Genomic DNA, 12,855 nt, shown 5'->3' with positions numbered 1-12,855 from the left:
TGAATCCCGGGTAAGACTCATACCAGCCACACCAATCACACCGTACAACTCGTGATATGAAACACAGTTAACAGTATGAAACAATAGAGCCTCTCAACAGATGTCTCAACAATAACCCGATTTAGTTAACCATAACTATGTACAAGTATTGCAGATAAACCGCACTTGGGATGGGCGCCCAGCATCCACTACGGACTACGAGAAATAGAATTACCGGTGAGTAAATTCTTATTTTCTCTAACGTCCTAGTGGATGCTGGGAACTCCGTAAGGACCATGGGGATTATACCAAAGCTCCCAAACGGGCGGGAGAGTGCGGATGACTCTGCAGCACTGAATGAGAGAACTCCAGGTCCTCCTCAGCCAGGGTATCAAATTTGTAGAATTTTTGCAAACGTGTTTGCCCCTGACCAAGTAGCTGCTCGGCAAAGTTGTAAAGCCGAGACCTCTCGGGCAGCCGCCCAAGATGAGCCCACCTTCCTTGTGGAATGGGCATTGACAGATTTTGGCTGTGGCAGGCCTGCCACAGTATGTGCAAGCTGAATTGTACTACAAATCCAACGAGCAATAGTCTGCTTAGAAGCAGGAGCACCCAGCTTGTTAGGTGCATATAGGATAAACAGCGAGTCAGATTTTCTGACTCTAGCCGTTCTGGAAACATATATTTTCAGTGCCCTGACAACGTCTAGCAACTTGGAGTCCTCCAAGTCCCTAGTAGCCTAGGCACCACAATAGGCTGGTTCAGGTGAAACGCTGACACCACCTTTGGGAGAAACTGGGGACGAGTCCTCAATTCTGCCCTATCCATATGGAAAATCAAATAAGGGCTTTTACAAGACAAAGCCGTCAACTTTGATACTCGCCTGGCAGAAGCCAAGGCCAATAACATAACCACCTTCCACGTGAGATATTTCAGATCCACGGTTTTTAGTGGTTCAAACCAATGTGATTTTAAGAAACTCAACACCACGTTGAGATCCCAAGGTGCCACAGGAGGCACAAACGGGGGCTGACTCTGCAGCACTCCTTTTATAAATGTCTGAACTTCAGGTACTGAAGCTAGTTCTTTTTGAAAGAAAATCGACAGAGCCGAGATCTGTACCTTAATGGAACCCAATTTAAGGCCCATAGTCACTCCTGCTTGCAGGAAATGCAGAAATCGACCTAGTTGAAATTCCTCTGTTGGGGCCCTTTCGGCCTCACACCATGCAACATATTTTCGCCATATGCGGTGATAATGAGTTGCTGTAACCTCTTTCCTGGCTTTAGTAAGCGTAGGAATGACTTCCTCCGGAATGCCCTTTTCCTTCAGGATCCGGCGTTCAACCGCCATGCCGACAAACGCAGCTGCGGTAAGTCTTGGAACAGACAGGGCCCCTGCTGCCGCAGGTCCTGTCTGAGTGGCAGAGGCCATGGGTCCTCTGATATAAATTCTTGAAGTTCTGGGTACCAAGCTCTTCTTGGCCATCCACGAGTATCGTTCTTACTCCTCGCCTTCTTATTATTCTCAGTACCTTTGGTATGAGAGGCAGAGGGAAGAACACATAAACCGACTGGTACACCCACGGTGTTACCAGAGCGTCCATAGCTATCGCCTGAGGGTCCCTTGACCCGGTGCAATATCTTTTATAGCTTTTTGTTGAGGCGGGACGCCATCATGTCCACCTGTGGCCTTTCCCAATGGTGTACAATCCTATTGGAAGACTTCTGGAGGAAGTCCCCATTCTCCCGGGTGGAGGTCGTGTCTGTTGAGAAGATCTGCTTCCCAGTTGTCCACTCCGGGAATGAACACTGCTGACAGTGCTAACACATGATTTTCCGCCTATCGGAGAATCCTTGTGGCTTCTGCCATCGCCATCCTGCTTCTTGTGCCGCCCTGTTGGTTTACATGGGCGACTGCCGTGATGTTGTCTGATTGGATCAGTACCGGCTGGTTTTGAAGCAGAGGCCTTGCCGGCCTCAGGGCATTGTAAATGGCCCTCAGGTCCAGAATATTTATGTGTAGGGAAATAACCTGACTTGACCAAAGTCCCTGGAAATTTCTTCCCTGTGTGACTGCCTCCCAGCCTCAAAGGCTGGAATCCATGGTCACTAGGACCTAGTCCTGTATGCCGAACCTGCGGCCCTCTTGAAGATGGGCACTCTGCAGCCACCACAGTAGAGATACCCTGGTCCTTGGAGACAGGGTTATCAGCCTATGCATCGGAAGATGCGATCCGGACCACTTGTCCAACAGGTCCCTCTGAAAAGTTCTTGTATGGAACCTGCCTAATGGGATTGCTTCGTAGGAAGCTACCATTTTTCCCAGGACTCGCGTGCAATGATGCACCGCTACCTATTTTGGCTTCAGGAGGTCTCTGACTAGAGATGACAACTCCTTGGCTTTCTCCTCCGGGAGAAACACTTTCTGGTTTATGTCCAGAACCATCCCCAGGAACAGTAGACGTGTCATAGGAACCAGCTGTGACTTTGGACTGTTTAGAATCCAACCATGCTGTTGTAGCACTTTCCAAAATAGTGCTACCCCGACTACCAACTGCTCCTTGGACTTCGCCCTTATAACGAGATTGTCCAAGTACGGGATAATTACAACTCCCTTTTTTTGAAGGAGTATCAACATTTCGGCCATTACCTTGATAAAACACCCTCGGTGCCATGTACAGTCCAAACGGCAGTGTCTGGACTTGGTAATGGTAATCCTGTACCACAAATCTGAGGTACTCCTGGCGAGGATGGTAAATGGGGACATGCAGGTAAGCATCCTTGATGTCCCAGGATACCATGTAATCCCCCTCGTCCAGGCTTGGAATAACCGCCCTGAGCGATTCCATCTTGAACTTGAATTTTTGTGTTCAAGGATTTTAAATATAAAATGGGTCACACCGAACCATGCGGTTTCGGTACCCCAACCCGTATGGAATAGTAACCCCGTCCTTGTTGAAGTAGGGGCACCTTGAGTATTACCTGCTGGGAATACCGCTTATTAATTGCCTCTAGCACAGCCTCCCTGCCTGAGGGAGTTGTCAGCAAGGCATATTTTAGGAAACGGCTGGGGGGAGACATCTCGAATTCCAGCTTGTACCCCTGAAATACTACTTGAAAGAAACAGGGATCCACCTGTGAGCGAGCCCACTAATTGCTGAAATTTTTGAGACGGCCCCCCACCGTACCTGGCTACACCTGTGGAGCACCCGCGTCACGGTGTCACCTCACAGGAGGCGGGGAAAGAATCTTGATTCTGGGAACAGGCTGACTGGTGCAGCTTTTTTCCCTCTACCCTTGTCTCTGTACAGAAAGGAAGCGCCATTTGACCCGCTTGCTTTTCTGAAGCCGAAAGGACTGTACCTTTGTCTGTGAGGAAACCTGAGGTAAAATTATTTCTTCCCAGCAGTTGCTGTGGATACGAGGTCCCAGAGACCATCCCCAAATAATTCCTCACCCTTATAAGGCTCTCTATGCGCTTTTTAAGTCAGCATCACCTGTCCAGTGACAGGTCTCTAATACCCTCCTGACAGAATGGACATTACATTTATTTTGGATGCCAGCCGGCAAAATATCCCTCTGTGCATCCCCCATATATAAGACGACGTCTTTAATATGTTTTTATGTTTGCCAACTAGTATCCCTGTTTGACAGGGTCACCGACCACGCTGCAGCAGCACTATCTGCAGGTCTCAGTCTAGTACCTGAGTGTGTAAATACAGACTTCAGGATAGCCTCCTGTTTTTTATCAACAGGTACCTATTAAAGTGGCCGTATCCTAAGACGGCAGTGCCACCTTTTTTGACAAACGTGTGAGCGCCTTATCCACCCTAGGGGATATCTCCCAGCGTAACTTATCCACCTGGCGGGAAAGGGTACGCCATCAGTAACTTTTTATAAATTACCAGTTTCTTAACGGGGGAACCCACGCTTTCACATACTTCATTTATTCATCTGATGGGGGAACAAAACACTGCCTGTTTTTTCTCCCCAAACCTAAAACCCATTTTTAGAGGTGCTTGGGTTAAAGTCAGAAATGTATAACACGTTTTTTATTGCCGGGATCACGTCACGGATGTTCCTAGTGGATTGTGTATATGTCTCCACCTTGTCGACACTGGAGTCAGACTCCGTGTCGACATCTGTGTCTGCCATCTGAGAGAGCGGGCGTTTTTGAGCCCCTGATGGCCTTTGAGACGCCTGGGCAGGCGCGGGCTGCGAAGCCGGCTGTCCCACAGCTGTTACGTCATCCACCCTTTTATGTAAGGAGTTGACACTGTCGGTTAATACCTTTCACCTATCCATCCACTCTGGTGTCGGCCCCACAGGGGGCGACATCACATATATCGGCCTCTGTTCTGTCACCATATAAGCCTCCTCATTCAACATGTCGACACAGCCGTACCGACACACCGCAGACACACAGGGAATGCTCTAAACGAGGACAGGACCCACAAAAGCCCTTTGGGGGGACAGAGTAAGAGTATGCCAGCACACACCAGAGCGCTATATATATATATATACAGGGACTAACTGAGTTATGTCCCTAATAGCTTTTATATAATATACTGTATACAGTGCCAATTTTAATGCCCCCCCTCTCTTTTCCCTCTTACTGTGCAGGGAAGAGCCAGGGAGCTTCCCTCCAGCCGAGCTGTGAGGGAAAAATGGCGCCAGTGTGCTGAGGAGATAGGCTCCGCCCCTTTTTCGCGGCCTATTCTCCCGTTTTTTATGGAATTCTGGCAGGGGTATTTACCTCATATATAGCCCCTGGGGCCATATATTGAGGTATTTTAGCCAGCCAAGGTGTTTTTATTGCTGCCTCAGGGCGCCCCCCCCAGCGCCCTGCACCCTCAGTGACCGGAGTGTGAAGTGTGTGAGAGGAGCAATGGCGCACAGCTGCAGTGCTGTGCGCTACCTTGGTGAAGACAGAGTCTTCATGCCGCCGATTTTCCGGACCATCTTCTTGCTTCTGGCTCTGTAAGGGGGACGGCGGCGCGGCTCCGGGACCGAACATCAAGGCTGGGCCTGCGGTCGATCCCTCTGGAGCTAATGGTGTCCAGTAGCCTAAGAAGCCCAATCCGGCTGCAAGCAGGCGAGTTCGCTTCTTCTCCCCTTAGTCCCTCGCTGCAGTGAGCCTATTGCCAGCAGGTCTCACTGAAAATAACAAATTCTAAGACTATAACTTTCTAAGAGCTCAGGAGAGCCCCTAGTGTGCATCCAACCTCGGCCGGGCACGAAATCTAACTGAGGCTTGGAGGAGGGTCATAGTGGGAGGAGCCAGTGCACACCAGGTAGTCTAAGATCTTTCTAGAGTGCCCAGCCTCCTTCGGAGCCCGCTATTCCCCATGGTCCTTACGGAGTTCCCAGCATCCACTAGGACGTTAGAGAAATACAATTTTTAGATGCAAAATACAAAGCACTTGGAGATCACACCCCTGTAGGGCAACTCCTGCACATGCTAATGTGTATGTGCATCTTTTTATTTTTTATGGCTTGGAACGTGAATGCTAATACTATCCATGCACCAAATAGCAACAAAGAAAACAAAAAAGACAAGAGCTTGGGATTTGAAAATCTGCTCTTCCTCAGTGAGATGTCTGAATCTGCTGCCCACAACAGAGTTCCAAGTGTGGCTGTATCTTACGTGGGGTGCAACTGGCATAGCTCTCACAATCACCAGTGTAAATGAACACTACCTAGTATCCTCCTATCATAGCACCCAGAGTTTCTATGCACTATAATAAGAATTTACTTACCGATAATTCTATTTCTCGTAGTCCGTAGTGGATGCTGGGGACTCCGTCAGGACCATGGGGTTTAGCGGCTCCGCAGGAGACAGGGCACAATAATAAAAGCTTTAGGATCAGGTGGTGTGCACTGGCTCCTCCCCCCATGACCCTCCTCCAAGCCTCAGTTAGGACACTGTGCCCGGACGAGCGTGCATAATAAGGAAGGATATTGAATCCCGGGTAAGACTCATACCAGCCACACCAATCACACCGTACAACCTGTGATCTGAACCCAGTTAACAGTATGATAACAACGAAGGAGCCTCTGAAAAGATGGCTCACAACAAGAATAACCCGATTTTTGTAACAATAACTATGTATAAGTATTGCAGACAATCCGCACTTGGGATGGGCGCCCAGCATCCACTACGGACTACGAGAAATAGAATTATCGGTAAGTAAATTCTTATTTTCTCTAACGTCCTAAGTGGATGCTGGGGACTCCGTCAGGACCATGGGGATTATACCAAAGCTCCCAAACGGGCGGGAGAGTGCGGATGACTCTGCAGCACCGAATGAGAGAACTCCAGGTCCTCCTCAGTCAGGGTGTGCCCCTGACCAAGTAGCAGCTCGGCAAAGTTGTAAAGCCGAGACCCCTCGGGCAGCCGCCCAAGATGAGCCCACTTCCTTGTGAAATGGGCTTTTACTGATTTTGGCTGTAGCAAGCCTGCCACAGAATGTGCAAGCTGAATTGTACTACAAATCCAGCGAGCAATCGTCTGCTTAGAAGCAGGAACACCCATCTTGTTGGGTGCATACAGGCTAAACAGCGAGTCAGATTTTCTGACTCCAGTCGTCCTGGAAACATATATTTTCAGGGCCCTGACAACGTCAAGTAACTTGGAGTCCTCCAATTCCCTAGTAGCCGCAGGTACCACAATAGGTTGGTTCATGTGAAAAACAGAAAACACCTTAAGGAGAAATTGAGGACGAGTCCTCAATGCTGCCCTGTCAGAATGAAAAATTAAGTAAGGGCTTTTATATGATAAAGCCGCCCATTCTGACACACGCCTGGCTGAAGCCAGGGCTAATAGAATCTTCACCTTCCATGTGAAATATTTTAATTCCACAGTGGTGAGTGGATCAAACCAATGTGACTTTAGGAAACTCAAAACAACATTGAGATCCCAAGGTGCCACTGGGGGCACAAAAGGAGGCTGTATATGCAGTACCCCTTTTACAAACGTCTGAACTTCAGGCACTGAAGCCAGTTCTTTCTGGTAGAAATTTGACAGGGTCGAAATTTGAACCTTAATGGACCCTAATTTTAGGCCCATAGACAGTCCTGTTTTCAGGAAATGTAGGAAACGACCCAGTTGGAATTCCTCTGTAGGGACCTTCTTGGCCTCACACCACGCAACATATTTTCGCCAAATGCGGTGAAAATGTTTTGCGGTTACATCCTTCCTGGCTTCGACCAGGGTAGGGATGACTTCATCTGGAATGCCCTTTCAGGATCCGGCGTTCAACTGCCATGCCGTCAAACGCAGCCGCGGTAAGTCTTGGAACAGACAAGGCCCCTGCTGGAGCAGGTCCTCTCTTAAAGGTAGAGGCCACGGTTCTTCCGTGAGCATCTCTTGAAGTTCCGGGTACCAAGTCCTTCTTGACCCATCCGGAACCACGAGTATCGTTCTTACTCATCTCGTTCTTATGATTCTCAGTACTTTTGGTATGAGATGCATAGGAGGGAACACATACCCTGACTGGTACACCCACAGTGTTACCAGAGCGTCCACCGCTATTGCCTGAGGGTCCCTTGACCTGGCGCAATATTTGTCTAGTTTTTTGTTCAGACGGGACGCCATCATGTCTACCTTTGGTTTTTCCCAACGGTTTACAATCATGTGGAAGACTTCCCGCTGAAGTCCCCACTCTCCCGGGTGGAGGTTATGCCTGCTGAGGAAGTTTGCTTCCCAGTTTTCCACTCCCGGAATTAACACTGCTGAGAGTGTTATCACATGATTTTTCGCCCAGCGAAGAATCCTTGCAGTTTCTGCCATTTCCCTCCTGCTTCATGTGCCGCCCTGTCTGTTTACGTGGGCGACTGCCGTGATGTTGTCCCACTGGATCAATACCAGCTGACCTTGAAGCAGAGGTCTTGCTAAGCTTAGAGCCTTGTAAATTGCCCTTAGCTCCAGTATATTTATGTGGAGAGAAGTCTCCAGACTTGATCACACTCCCTGGAAATTTTTTCCTTGTGTGACTGCTCCCCAGCCACTCAGGCTGGCATCCGTGGTCACCAGGACCCAGTCCTGAATGTCGAATCTGCGGCCCTTTCATAGATGAGCACTCTGCAGCCACCGCAGAAGAAAACACCCTTGTCCTTGGAGACAGGGTTATCCGCTGATGCATCTGAAGATGCGATCCGGACCATTTTCCCAGCAGATTCCACTGAAAGGTTCTTGCGTGAAATCTACCGAATGGGATCGCTTTGTAAGAAACCACCATTTTTCACAGGACCCTTGTGCAATGATGCACTGATACTTTTCCTGGTTTTAGGAGGTTCCTGACTAGCTCGGATAACTCCCTGGTCTTCTTCTCCGGGAGAAAACATCCTTTTCTGGACTCTGTCCAGAATCATTCCTAGGAACATTAGACGTGTCGTCGGAAAAAGCTGCGATTTTGGAATATTTAGAATCCACTCGTGCTGTCGTAGAACTACTTGAGATAGTGCTACTCCGACCGCCAACTGTTCTCTGGACCTTGCCCTTATCAGGAAAGCGTCCATATTTCTTTTAGGAAGAATCATCATTTCGGCCATTACCATGGTAAAGACCCGGGGTGCCGTGGACAATCCAAACGGCAGCGTCTGAACTGATAGTGACAGTTCTGTACCACGAACCTGAGATACCCTTGGTGAGAAGGGCAAAATTTGGACATGTAGGTAAGCGTCCCTGATATCCAGTGACACCATATCGTCCTGGTTCGCTATCACTGCTCTGAGTGACTCCATCTTGATTTGAACCCTTGTATGTAATTGTTCAAATCTTTTAGATCTCACCGAGCCGTTTGGCTTCAGTACCACAATATAGTGTGGAATAATACCCCTTCCCTTGTTGTAGGAGGGGTACTTTGATTATCACCTGCTGGGAATACAGCCTGTGAATTTTTTTCCAATACTGCCTCCCTGTCGGAGGGAGACGTTGGTAAAGCAGACTTCAGGAACTTGTGAGGGGAAGACGTCTCGAATTTCCAATGTACACCTGGGATACTACGTGTAGGATCCAGGAGTCCACTTGCGAGTGAGCCCACTGCGTGCTGAAACTCTTGAGATGACCCCCCACCGCACCTGAGTCCGCTTGTATGGCCCCAGCGTCATGCTGCGGACTTGGCAGAAGCTGTGGAGGACTTCTGTTCCTGGGAATGGGCTGCCTGCTGCAGTCTTCTTCCCTTTCCTCTAACCGTGGGCAGATATGACTGGCCTTTTGCCCTCCTGCCTTTATGGGTACGAAAGGACTGAGACTGAAAAGACTGTGTCCTTTTCTGCTGAGATGTGACTTGGGGTAACAAAAGTGGATTTTCCAGCTGTTGCCATGGCCACCAGGTCCGATGGACCGCCCCTTTATACGGCAATACTTCCATGTGCCGTCTGGAATCTGCATCACCTGACCACTGTCGTGTCTATAAACATCGTCTGGCAGATATGGACATCACATCTACTCTTGATGCCAGAATGCAAATATCCCTCTGCGCATCTCGCATATATAGAAAATGCATCCTTAAAATGCTCTATAGTCAATAAAATATTGTTTCTGTCAAGGGTATCAATATTTTCAGTCAGGAAATCCGACCAAGCCCCCCCAGCGCTGCACATCCAGGCTGAGGCGATTGCTGGTCGTAGTATAACACCAGTATGTGTGTATATACTTTTTAGGATATTTTTCAGCTTCCTATCAGCTGGCTCTTTGAGGGCGGCCGTATCTGGAGACGGTAACGCCACTTGTTTTTATAAGCGTGTGAGCGCCTTATCCACCCTAAGGTGTGTTTCCCAACTCGCCCTCACTTCTGGCGGGAAAGGGTATACCTCCAATTATTTTCTATCGGAGGAAACCCACGTATCATCACACACTTTAATTTATCTGATTCAGGAAAAACTACAAGTAGATTATTCCCACCCTACATAATACATATTTCTGATACTACAAGTACCACAAATAAGGGTAACACCTCCTTCATTGCCCTTAACATGTAACGTGTGGCCCTAAAGGAAAATACGTTTGTTTCTTCACCGTCGACACTGAAGTCAGTGTCCGTGTCGACCAACTGAGGTAAATGGGCGTTTTTACAAGCCCCTGAGGGTGTCTGAGACGCCTGGACAGGTACTAATTTGTTTGCCGGCCGTCTCATGTCGTCAACCGACCTTGCATCGTGTTGACATTATCACGTAATTCCTAAATAAGCCATCCATTCCGGTGTCGAGTCCCTAGAGAGTGACATCACCAATACAGGCAATTTGCTCCGCCTCCTCACCAACATCGTCCTCCTACATGTCGACACACACGTACCGACACACAGCACACACACAGGGAATGCTCTGATAGAGGACAGGACCCCACTAGCCCTTTGGGGAGACAGAGGGAGAGTTTGCCAGCACACACCAAAAACGCTATAATTATACAGGGACAACCCCTTATACAAGTGTTTTCCCTTATAGCATTTTCACATATGTAATCATATCGCCAAATAAGTGCCCCCCCTCTCTGTTTTAACCCTGTTTCTGTAGTGCAGTGCAGGGGAGAGCCTGGGAGCCTTCCTCACAGCAGAGCTGAGCAGGAAAATGGCGCCGTGTGCTGAGGAGAATAGGCCCCGCCCCCTAAAACGGCGGGCTCTTCTCCCGGAGTTTGTGAGATCTGGCAGGGATTAAATACATCCATATAGCCTCAAGGGCTATATGTGATGTATTTTAGCCATAAAAAAGGTATAATACATTGCTGCCCAGGGCGCCCCCCCCCAGCGCCCTGCACCCTCAGTGACCGCTGGTATGAAGTGTGCTGACAACAATGGCGCACAGCTGCAGTGCTGTGCGCTACCTTATGAAGACTGAAAATCTTCTGCCGCCTGTTTCTGGACCTCTGGACCTCTTCAACTTCGGCATCTGCAAGGGGGGTCGGCGGCACGGCTCCGGGACGAACCCCAGGGTGAGACCTGTGTTCCGACTCCCTCTGGAGCTAATGGTGTCCAGTAGCCTAAGAAGCAAATCCATCCTGCACGCAGGTGAGTTTACTTCTCTCCCCTAAGTCCCTCGTAGCAGTGAGCCTGTTGCCAGCAGGACTCACTGAAAATAAAAAACCTAACTTAAACTTTTATTCTAAGCAGCTCAGGAGAGCCACCTAGATTGCACCCTTCTCGGCCGGGCACAAAGATCTAACTGAGGCTTGGAGGAGGGTCATGGGGGGAGGAGCCAGTGCACACCACCTGATCCTAAAGCTTTTATTATTGTGCCCTGTCTCCTGCGGAGCCGCTAAACCCCATGGTCCTGACGGAGTCCCCAGCATCCACTTAGGACGTTAGAGAAATGGGGTAATCCTGACAGAGCTCACGGCACCCAGTGTGGCTGTACCGTACCTGGGATGCTCCTGGCATAGCTCACAGCACCCAGTGTGGCTGTACCCTACATGGGATGATCCTGGCATAGCACCCAGTGTGGCTGTACCCTACATGGGATGATCCTGGCATAGTTCACAGCACCCAGTGTGACTGTACCCTACATGGGATGATCCTGGCATAGCACCCAGTGTGGCTGTATCCTACCTGGGATGATCCTGCCATAGCACCCAGTGTGGCTGTACCCTACCTGGGATGATCCTACCATAGCACCCAGTGTGGCTGTACCCTACATGGGATGATCCTGGCATAGCTCACAGCACCCAATGTGGCTGTACCCTACATGGGATGCTCCTGGCATAGCTCACAGCACCCAGTATGGCTGTACCCTACCTGGGATGATCCTGGCATAGCACCCAGTGTGGCTGTACCCTACATGGGATGATCCTGGCATAGCTCACAGCACCCAATGTGGTTGTACCCTACATGGGATGCTCCTGGCATAGCTCACAGCACCCAGTATGGCTGTACCCTACCTGGGATGATCCTGGCATAGCACCCAGTGTGGCTGTACCCTACCTGGGATGCTCCTGGCCTAGCACCCAGTGTGGCTGTACCCTACCTATGATGATCCTGGCCTAGCACCCAGTGTGGCTGTACCCTACCTATGATGATCCTGGCATAGCACCCAGTGTGGCTGTACCCTACCTGGGATGATCCTGGCATAGCTCACAGCACCCAGTGTGGCTGTACCCTACCTGGGATGATCCTGGCATAGCACCCAGTGTGGCTGTACCCTACCTGGGATGATCCTGGCATAGCTCACAGCACCCAGTGTGGCTGTACCCTACCTGGGATGATCCTGGCATAGCTCACAGCACCCAGTGTGGCTGTACCCTACCTATCTGGGATGATCCTGGCATAGCTCACAGCACCCAGTGTGGCTGTACCCTACCTATCTGGGATGATCCTGGCATAGCACCCAGCACCCAGTGTGGCTGTACCCTACCTGGGATGATCCTGGCATAGCTCACAGCACCCAGTGTGGCTGTACCCTACCTGGGATGATCCTGGCATAGCACACAGCACCCAATGTGGCTGTACCCTACCTGGGATGATCCTGGCATAGCTCACAGCACCCAGTGTGGCTGTACCCTACCTGAGATGATCCTGGCATAGCTCACAGCACCCAATGTGGCTGTACCCTACCTGGGATGATCCTGGCATAGCACACAGCACCCAATGTGGCTGTAACCTATCTGGGATGATCCTGGCATAGCTCACAGCACCCAATGTGGCTGTAACCTATCTGGGATGATCCTGGCATAGCTCACAGCACCCAGTGTGGCTGTACCCTACATGGGATGTTCCTGGCATAGCACCCAGTGTGGCTGTACCCTACATGGGATGATTCTGGAATAGCTCACAGCACCCAGGTTGGCTGTACCCTACATGGGATGATCCTGGCATAGCACCCAGTGTGGCTGTACCCTACCTGGGATGATCCTGGCATAGCTCACAGCACCCAATGTGGCTGT

The 12,855-nt window shown here is 49.9% G+C and overlaps 1 protein-coding gene across 2 annotated transcripts in view; it reads right to left on the bottom strand.

The window, feature by feature from the left end:
• The window catches only part of DNAAF5 (dynein axonemal assembly factor 5), a 241,225-nt gene that overhangs the window by 227,051 nt on the left and 1,319 nt on the right, over positions 1-12,855 (bottom strand). The gene's annotated exons all lie outside the window — the stretch shown is intronic.

Source organism: Pseudophryne corroboree, chromosome 7 (assembly GCF_028390025.1).
Source record: "Pseudophryne corroboree isolate aPseCor3 chromosome 7, aPseCor3.hap2, whole genome shotgun sequence".
Classification (NCBI taxonomy): Eukaryota; Metazoa; Chordata; class Amphibia; order Anura; family Myobatrachidae; genus Pseudophryne; species Pseudophryne corroboree.
The sequence above is the reverse complement of the archived record's forward strand: the minus strand, read 5'-3'. Positions and strand labels throughout refer to the sequence as shown.